Genomic DNA, 9,124 nt, shown 5'->3' with positions numbered 1-9,124 from the left:
TTGACTTAAAATTATTTAAGAATTTTAGTTTGTATTTAACACTTATTTATAAAAATATAACAGATTGATTCCAATTGGTAATAAAATAAGTTTTAGCTGAACAAATAATCATATTGAGTGTACCAGAAAAATACATTTAAAAGTTTAAGATTATTTGATTATTTGAATAAAAAATTGACTTAAAATTATTTAAGAATTTTAGTTTGTATTTAACACTTATTTATAAAAATATAACAGATTGATTCCAATTGGTAATAAAATAAGTTTTAGCTGAACAAATAATCATATTGAGTGTACCAGAAAAATACATTTAAAAGTTTAAGATTATTTGATTATTTGAATAAAAAATTGACTTAAAATTATTTAAGAATTTTAGTTTGTATTCAACACTTATTTATAAAAATATAACAGATTGATTCCAATTGGTAATACTAAAATTTCTGAAGTTTTAATGAATCTGTGTATTTATTTTAATAATTAACAGCTTTANATTTGTGAAGTTTTAATGAATTTATGTATTTATTTTAATAATTAACAGCTTATAATTTAAATTAATTGCTTTAATTAGTCTAACCTACCACATTCAAATCTTTTAGCTATAAAACTACAAATAATTTATTTGTATTATCTATAATATTTATGTCTTTTGAGTAAAATTTCCTTTTTCAAAGAACGCAATATTCTTAACCTTATCAAAATTCTACTGTAGTAAACATATTATCTATAAAAATAATCATTTTACTATAGTTTTTTTTAAATACTTGAATGTAACATATAAAATAACAATTACTTATATCTTAAATTTTAAGATATTTTCTTACTACTCCCTCTAATATTACATCATAAAAAGAGTACTATAATAACTACATATATTACTTTATTACATTCCCCTATTTTAATTAAAAAAATTAACAATTATTATTAGATTTATTTATTTTTTGCAATCTATTATTGAAAGTTTATAGCATTTTGCCAATCTCACAATCATTTTTTTTTTTTAATTTTATGAAATTACATAATATAAAACAATTTGTTTATTGATAGTTTATAACTATATTAATAATTTATTATAAAACTTCAAATAATTTCTTTGTATTATCTATACTTTTTTTTTTGAGTAAATAAGATTCGAGGGAACAGAAAGTATTATGCCTCATTAAGGTTCTACTGTAGTAATAAATAAACAATTCTCAGTTGTAAGCAAAAAATAATGAAATTATTTGTTGAATGATAGCTCAAATCTTTAAACAAGCCATTGATGTAACTGTGTAGAAATAATATGTATTAATTTATAATTATGATCTATATATGTCACTAAAATGTAGGAATTGACCACCAGAGCTCTCATCTTTATTGAAACGAAAATTATAAGCAGGGATAATATATTGCATTGGTTGTGGTACATATGATTTTTATTAGGGATACTGTTACTTAATACATAGTCTTTGTAGATTAATTTACAGTGTTTACATTTATGATACAGATATTAATTTTAAACTGAACAAGTACAAACATTGTATTAATTACATTAGTGATTATGCTATGATATCAATTTAAGATAATTATTTGTTTTATGATAAACATTGCGAATAATATTAAATTTGAGCGATGAACGGTATCACAACAATATTGTTACACTATCAAAGTTGGGTTTTGCTATCAACACACTAGCCCCATAACGTCTTCCAATATTCTACCATTTTGTGACAATTTTAACATCAATCCTATTTTCTGGATTTTCCAAATATATAATTTATCATTATTTTGTAGAACTCTATTTCAAAAGCCGACTTGGATTCGGTTCGTTTTCTAGTATTCAAATCTATATAAACCTTCATCCAAGGCGACTGTTTAAACTTTAATGCTTTCTTGATTTTTTTAACTTTCAACCTAAGGCTAGTGACCTGTTTTAACGTTCTATAGTGAACAATATAGTTTTTTTTATCGAGTAAATTTGGAATCAGTTTTTTAAATTTAGAATCTGGGGGTATAATATTTTCGGGGCATAAGGGAAGGTCTAAATGATCATAATGTAAATGCTCACCATACACTAAATCTACATATTAGATTAATTCCAATCACTATCATCCTCAATTGAGGAAACGACTAAAACGTCAATCTCAGATTGTGGCATCCCTTTAAAATTTCCATAGGGAAGATGTTGACTAAGCGCTGCAACATAGAGATTGTGAGCGTCGAGATATAATAAATATGTTGATGGCTTCGACGGGTCGTAGTCATCAACATATTTATTATTAGCTTTACTAAAGTGGAAAGAACATTGAAATTACCCCCCTCGAATCCCATTATTAATAAAGCTAACCATCTCCATGTCGGTCATCAGTTGCAATTTAATCCCAGTAATTCGCTTCATAGCGTCGAAACATAACCCCGGGGAAGTAACATAATGGCAAGGATCAAGCTCATAATATTTTAAACAAACGCTTCTAAAATTTTCGAAAATATCTGCTAAAAGACAAACATCAGTTTTTAAATATATATCAGAATACTCCCCAAAAGTTGAACAATTAAATTTCTCCCAGATTTTTTTTGCATAGGCGTAATCTCGTATGTTATGTCACTCCTATTTAATATACTACCGAACGCGGTTTTAGGTGGTAACATGCATTCGTTCAGTACATTCATATTAGTTACATACTCATATGGAAACACTCCCTTACGACACATTAATTTAAAGTTTCCATCATTAGAATGCATTTTCCTAATAATTTTAAGTTACTTGGGAATTAAAGTTTCAGCTAATTTTTCCAATGATAATGGTAAAAAATATAATGAGCCTATAAATTTAATGGTTATCCGGTTGTTATTTATCGTTTTTTTAATACACATGTATTTTTCATTGGTTTTAGCTATAACTTCAATTCCTTCGTCATCATCACCAAAACCGAGTTCCGTAATAATAAAGTGAGAATCGTAATTTTGCATATAATGTAAAATTATGGGGACAAAAGATGAAAACGAACATTTCAGGTTGCAATCTCTATGTGCCGCATCTCGATATTTACCCGTTAAGTGACAGTGATAAGGACAGATGACCTTATCATGGAAGCGTAATTTACCGTTACAAATATGACACGTTATTGCTGTATGGTGATTATATTGTTGTTGAATAGATAACGCTTCCATTGGTATAGGATTACAATAAATGTCACTTATACAGATAATATCTTCCCTAAGTCTAGAAATAAACATCTTCACGCAATTATTCTCGCAGTACTCTTCCATACGATCCAAATTTTTATCATAAGAACATTTAATGTGATATGAAAAACTGTGGCGACCGTATATATTAATTTGATTGGTATAAGAAATATCAGGTTGAGGATCGCATGTAGCAATAGGTGTTAGGATTGTTCAAAATCAGCATAAATTACGAATTCCACGTGGAATTGCTTGTGGAAGTTTTGAAATTTAACCATGTGTTTGGGGGGTTTCGACAGAACCGATTTAACCTTCATGGAGTTTTCGAGTTGGTGATTGAGTAGTTTTGCTTCTGAATAAAAGAATAATAAACAGCTATCACATAGAAATTTATGAGATTTATGCTCTAAAGTTGAACGGATACCAACCGCTCTAAGTTGGAAATACAACAGAAATGTCTGAAAGGTTTGTCTTTTTGATCTAAATAAAGTAAATTCACGTGGTTGCTACGTTTATTTTTGGTCAAGTGCAAAGGTCCCGTAAATTTTTCATCGACGTAAGTGTAAATATTTACACTTTTATCATTTTTTTCTTCAAATTTTCTTATGTCGGTTAGAAAGAGGTATTAGCAATCGGAACTGGGTTCCGATCGTTTTGTTACTTTGACCTAATAATATAGAGTATTCTTTTAAAATTCAACTTGATAAAAATTTATTTAAAATTAATTATTTTGAATTATGAATTACTAATATCCTCAACCTTGATATCTTCTGAAAACCGGTCAATCCCTAAAAAAATATTAAATGACTATAATATTTATTGGTTTTTGTATTTTTATTATTTTATACGAACAACTTTCGGGATCACCAGGATAAACGGTTACAACTTTAACGTCCATCAAATTTGGATCCATTTTTTTCGCAACTTAAAGACACTTTTGAAATAATAATAGTCATTTTATAATTTAAAATTTTAACATACAGTATTCATCATTGCTGTCTTGAACGTCCATCGAATTTGCATCAATATTATTTGCAGCTTCTAGCACTGATATAATAATAATATCAATAATAGTAGTAATAATACAATTAATCATTTAATTTCAGATTATAGAGCTCATCGTCGCTGTCTCTAGTATTAGAAAATTTTGTATCAGTATTTTTTCTCTCGCTCTCCTTAACCAAATTACCTTTATCTACTGAATTACATTTTAATAATTAAAATATTTAAGTTAATATAAAATAAATGCTTACCGTAAAAATTTTTCAAAGTGCTGGCACTGTAATGAACCATATTTTTCACACAGCCCGATTTTATTTCATTTTTTATATTTACAGAACACACTTTCAATACTTTATCAGCTCCTATTAATTACTTTTTTTAATAACAAAAATAACTTTTTGAGATTTAAATATTACAATACTAATCTATTAAGCCGTGTGTATGCTGAAAATTTCTTGAGAAATAATCTTTTCTCAGAAATTTTTTCGAACACAAACTGCAGCCATATAAAATTTTGTTGTGTACTGTTTGCTCATGACGTATCAATGATTTCAAAAAAATGAACTTCATTCCACAAGTATCACACAAATAACACATAATGATGATTATGATATTGAAAATGAGAAGACTCTAAGGTGTCGATTAAACAAATGAAATACAGTTTAACCAGAAAGGAGAGTTTTTCTCGGTTTTCTGTACTTCATTTTGTAAACCTCTATACATTTTATGCCAACTTGCAGCAGTCCCCAGGCTGGAGATGATTTTCCAAGAAATTTTTATTTAGACGTTTTCAAACGCTTAATATAACATCTTTATATATACTTTTTTCAGTAAGTTATTTTACTGATGTCNTATACTTTTTTCAATAAGTTATTTTACTGATGTCATATTATGGACGTATACATTACTCTTTTTTACTCTTATCTGTACTTTGTAGACATTACGTTTGCAAATTATTATTTCAAATAATTACTTTCACACTCATTTTTCTTTTCATGTATATACTTTTAACGGTGGGATATTTTTTTTAGTTTACACATTATAATTTAATATACATACGTTTGTTTATTTTACCCATAACTATTCTTAAAATTTTCATTAGAGATTAAATTATATGTAATGCAATTTGTAATTATCAATATTTTTTATTATTAATTTTTTTTTAAACAATATTCATATAAACATTATGTCACAACTCGAACTTTGATTTNTTTTTTCAAACAATATTCATATAAACATTATGTCACAACTCGAACTTTGATTTTTTCGTCTATTAGATACAATCCTAAGATATTTATCGACTCCTTTTACCAGATCTTCTCGAGTAAATGAAAACCTCGCTGGCAAATAAATTTGAAATGATGGTACGTCGTCAAGCTTCACCTCAGCCACTGGTGTTTCATTAAAATATTTTAATTTCATTACGTACAAACCCAAAACCTTGTACTGAACTCCTACTTTAAGATTAGATACATTCTTTCTGTGTTTAGATTTCATCTCATTTAACCATTCTTTCTTAATAACGTTCATCTAAAATATATTAATACTTTTATCAAAAATGTGTCACGTTGATATTGAATAGAGATAAACATGANTTACGTTTGCAAATTATTATTTCAAATAATTACTTTCACACTCATTTTTCTTTTCATGTATATACTTTTAACAGTGGGATATTTTTTTTAGTTTACACATTATAATTTAATATACATAAGTTTGTTTATTTTACCCATAACTATTCTTAAAATTTTCATTAGAGATTAAATTATATGTAATACAATTTGTAATTATCAATATTTTTTATTTTCATTTTTTTTCAAACAATATTCATATAAACATTATGTCACAACTCGAACTTTGATTTTTTCGTCTATTAGATACAATCCTAAGATATTTATCGACTCCTTTTACCAGATCTTCTCGAGTAAATGAAAACCTCGCTGGCAAATAAATTTGAAATGATGGTACGTCGTCAAGCTTCACCTCAGCCACTGGTGTTTCATTAAAATATTTTAATTTCATTACGTACAAACCCAAAACCTTGTACTGAACTCCACCTTTAAGATTAGATACATTCTTTCTGTGTTTAAATTTCATCTCATTTATCCATTCTTTATTAATAACGTTCATCTAAAATATATTAATACATTTATAAAAATGTGTGTCACATTGACATTGTATAGAAAGAAACATGATAATACTTACTTTTTTATCAATTTACTTCATAATATTATCGATGATGTTTTCTACAAGTACTTGANTTTTTTATCAATTGACTTCGTAATATTATCGATGATGTTTTCTACAAGTATTTGACCGTTCAACTGTCATAACTTCACTAACAATAAATTTTCAGTACACAGTTCGAATAGAAATATAACAATATGCATATTTTGTCTGAATTTATATACACTATATATATTTAAATATTAGCTAATAAATACTGGTGGGTGGAGAAGGTACTGCTTTCAGGTGCTTAAATGTAAAAAATAAGGGGTAACACTCCTTATGTGTCGTACATTAAATCATAATAAACATAAGAGAGACCCTAAATCATATATATTATCTGTTATTAAAATAACAACGCTGATAAACACTTATCACAACATCCTATGAGTATTATGATGTGATAAAGAATACATATCATCTGTTTGTAATAGATATTTAGCACTTATGATTTTATTTTCTTTATATTTTTATATTAATGATTTTTCTAATAAATCACATTATTATGGGAGATGATGGATATAAAACACCAATACACATATGAAACATTAACTCAAATTAGTAGAATAATAGATTGCGCATAGGTTTATTCAAGTTTACTTGACTAGCCAATGAGAAGGATTTTGCAATTAAAATATAAAACATTAAATTTCCCCTCATAAAACAGGCCTATAAAAGAGCGATTTTTAGCTCATTTACAGGCAGATTTTTTCTAAGAGTTTGGTCATGAAGTATCTTTGAACCAGAATATTTCGCTATTATGCTCTTTCTCTCTCTCTCTCTCTCTCTCTCTCTGACTTAGAATCTTTTCATACTTGGTGTTTTTATCAAAATCTCTCGTAAGTAATGTAATTAAAAAAAAAATAAAATAAATAACTTATCTTTTTATTTTTTTGAGTTTTAAATATTTATAAATTATTAAGACGATTAATTTTTTTTGTATTTTGTAAGTTGTTCCAATTAAGAATTTTTTTAATTCTTTAATTGGAGTGTCTATTTGATAAGTGCATTTCGAAAATCTACCTGAGCACATCTAGCGGTTGAAACTGTTGTAATACAATAGTTAGTGACGTGTCACTAAGGAGATCGTAGAATGTATTTTAAATTTAAATAGATGAGTGTTTGATTGATTGCACAAGATACTGATGGTTTGTTAAGATCATTATCCTAGCATATCTAGCAGTTGAAATTATTGGTAAAACAATAGTTTGTAACGTGTCACTAGGGATTGATTCTCATATTCCATTATGTTCTTTTCGGCAAGCAGTTTTTGACTCTGTAAGGTCCGTGCATCGACGAGTATAATCTCCGATGGTGTAGCCAGCCTGTCTCTAACTCTGTCGACTCTCATATCAAATACACAATTTCATAAAATATTAATAGTTTATTGAAGTCATTACCCTAGCAAATCTAGCGGTTAAAACTATTCGTAAAACAATAGTTTATAACGTGTCACTAGGGATTGGTTATCATAATCTATCTGATTATTTAAATATTCATTTTAAAATATAAAGTAACACATATACTCAGACACTTATACAGAAGTATAGAAAGGAACTACAGAGAAGTAATATTTCAAGTTTAATAATTTGCATAATTTTACAAAATAAATAAGTAGATAAAAGTCAGTGCTCTTTTTATTCTTTTTACAACAAACGATCAAGCTAGCTGGATACAAGGTAAGAAATTATATTTCTAAGCATGTCATAAAAATTAGAAAAATAAACTTAAGGTAAATCAAGAATAACTTTTGTCAAGCAAATAACAGATAATAAAAAAGGGGAAAATATTATTAATAGCTATTTAGTCACCATTCAGGACGCAACAGCTTGCGTTAAACATAAATATTTAGTTTATATTTAATACCTATAAAAAAAAATAACAATTCAGCCATTAAGGCTTGTCGCCCAACAACTGGACACTTGCAATTTATGTAAACACACACAGTTTATTATTTCTATAACACAACCACTAAATATTAAGAGTCGTAAAATTCTTCTCCTTAATCGTTGCACGTTTTATTGTGCGTCATATAGAAGTAATTTACTTGCGATCTATATTTTACGACAAAATAGGAGTGGTCACTATATCAAAACAAAGAATTTATGATTATATGTCATATGATTTTATTTTCATTTTGTAGCTAAACGAATTTCAAAAACTCCGGTTAACATAATATTTATACTCATATTCAATTTAATTATCCTCTCATTGCATTTCATATTAAAAAAAATTATTTATTGGATTTCACCATTCCAATATACAAAACATTAACCTACTTAACACTATATATTATATTATATATATATTATATACTTCTATTTAATTATAGCCAATTAGGTTAATTCCAATTATACCCCTTTACCCTTCTTTTTTTTATGACATGTTATCAAAATAGCTTCAATATAAACAGTTACAACTCTATCCTATAACTAAAATGCCTTTTTAATAAGTGGGTGGAGGAGGTTCCAATTTTTATGTGATAAGAGATGAGGAGAGATTTTGGGAGGTAGCCTACAAACACACATTATACATTACTTTATTAAATTTCCGTTTTAAATAGAAATTTCTGATGGTTGAAGTTATTTTCATTTTAGAAATATATTGGTGATATCTAACATACAAATTTTCCTACAGAGTGTTTATTTTCAAATTTTCTTATTTCATCATTTTTAAGTTGTTTAGTACATACTCTATTCTGTCTATACAATTCTACCCTTATCATTTTTTCTAT

The sequence above is a fragment of the Daktulosphaira vitifoliae genome, unplaced genomic scaffold (assembly GCF_025091365.1).
Source record: "Daktulosphaira vitifoliae isolate Bord-2020 unplaced genomic scaffold, ASM2509136v1 Scaffold_47, whole genome shotgun sequence".
In the NCBI taxonomy this organism is placed as follows: domain Eukaryota; kingdom Metazoa; phylum Arthropoda; class Insecta; order Hemiptera; family Phylloxeridae; genus Daktulosphaira; species Daktulosphaira vitifoliae.
Note: the sequence above shows the minus strand (reverse complement) of the source record.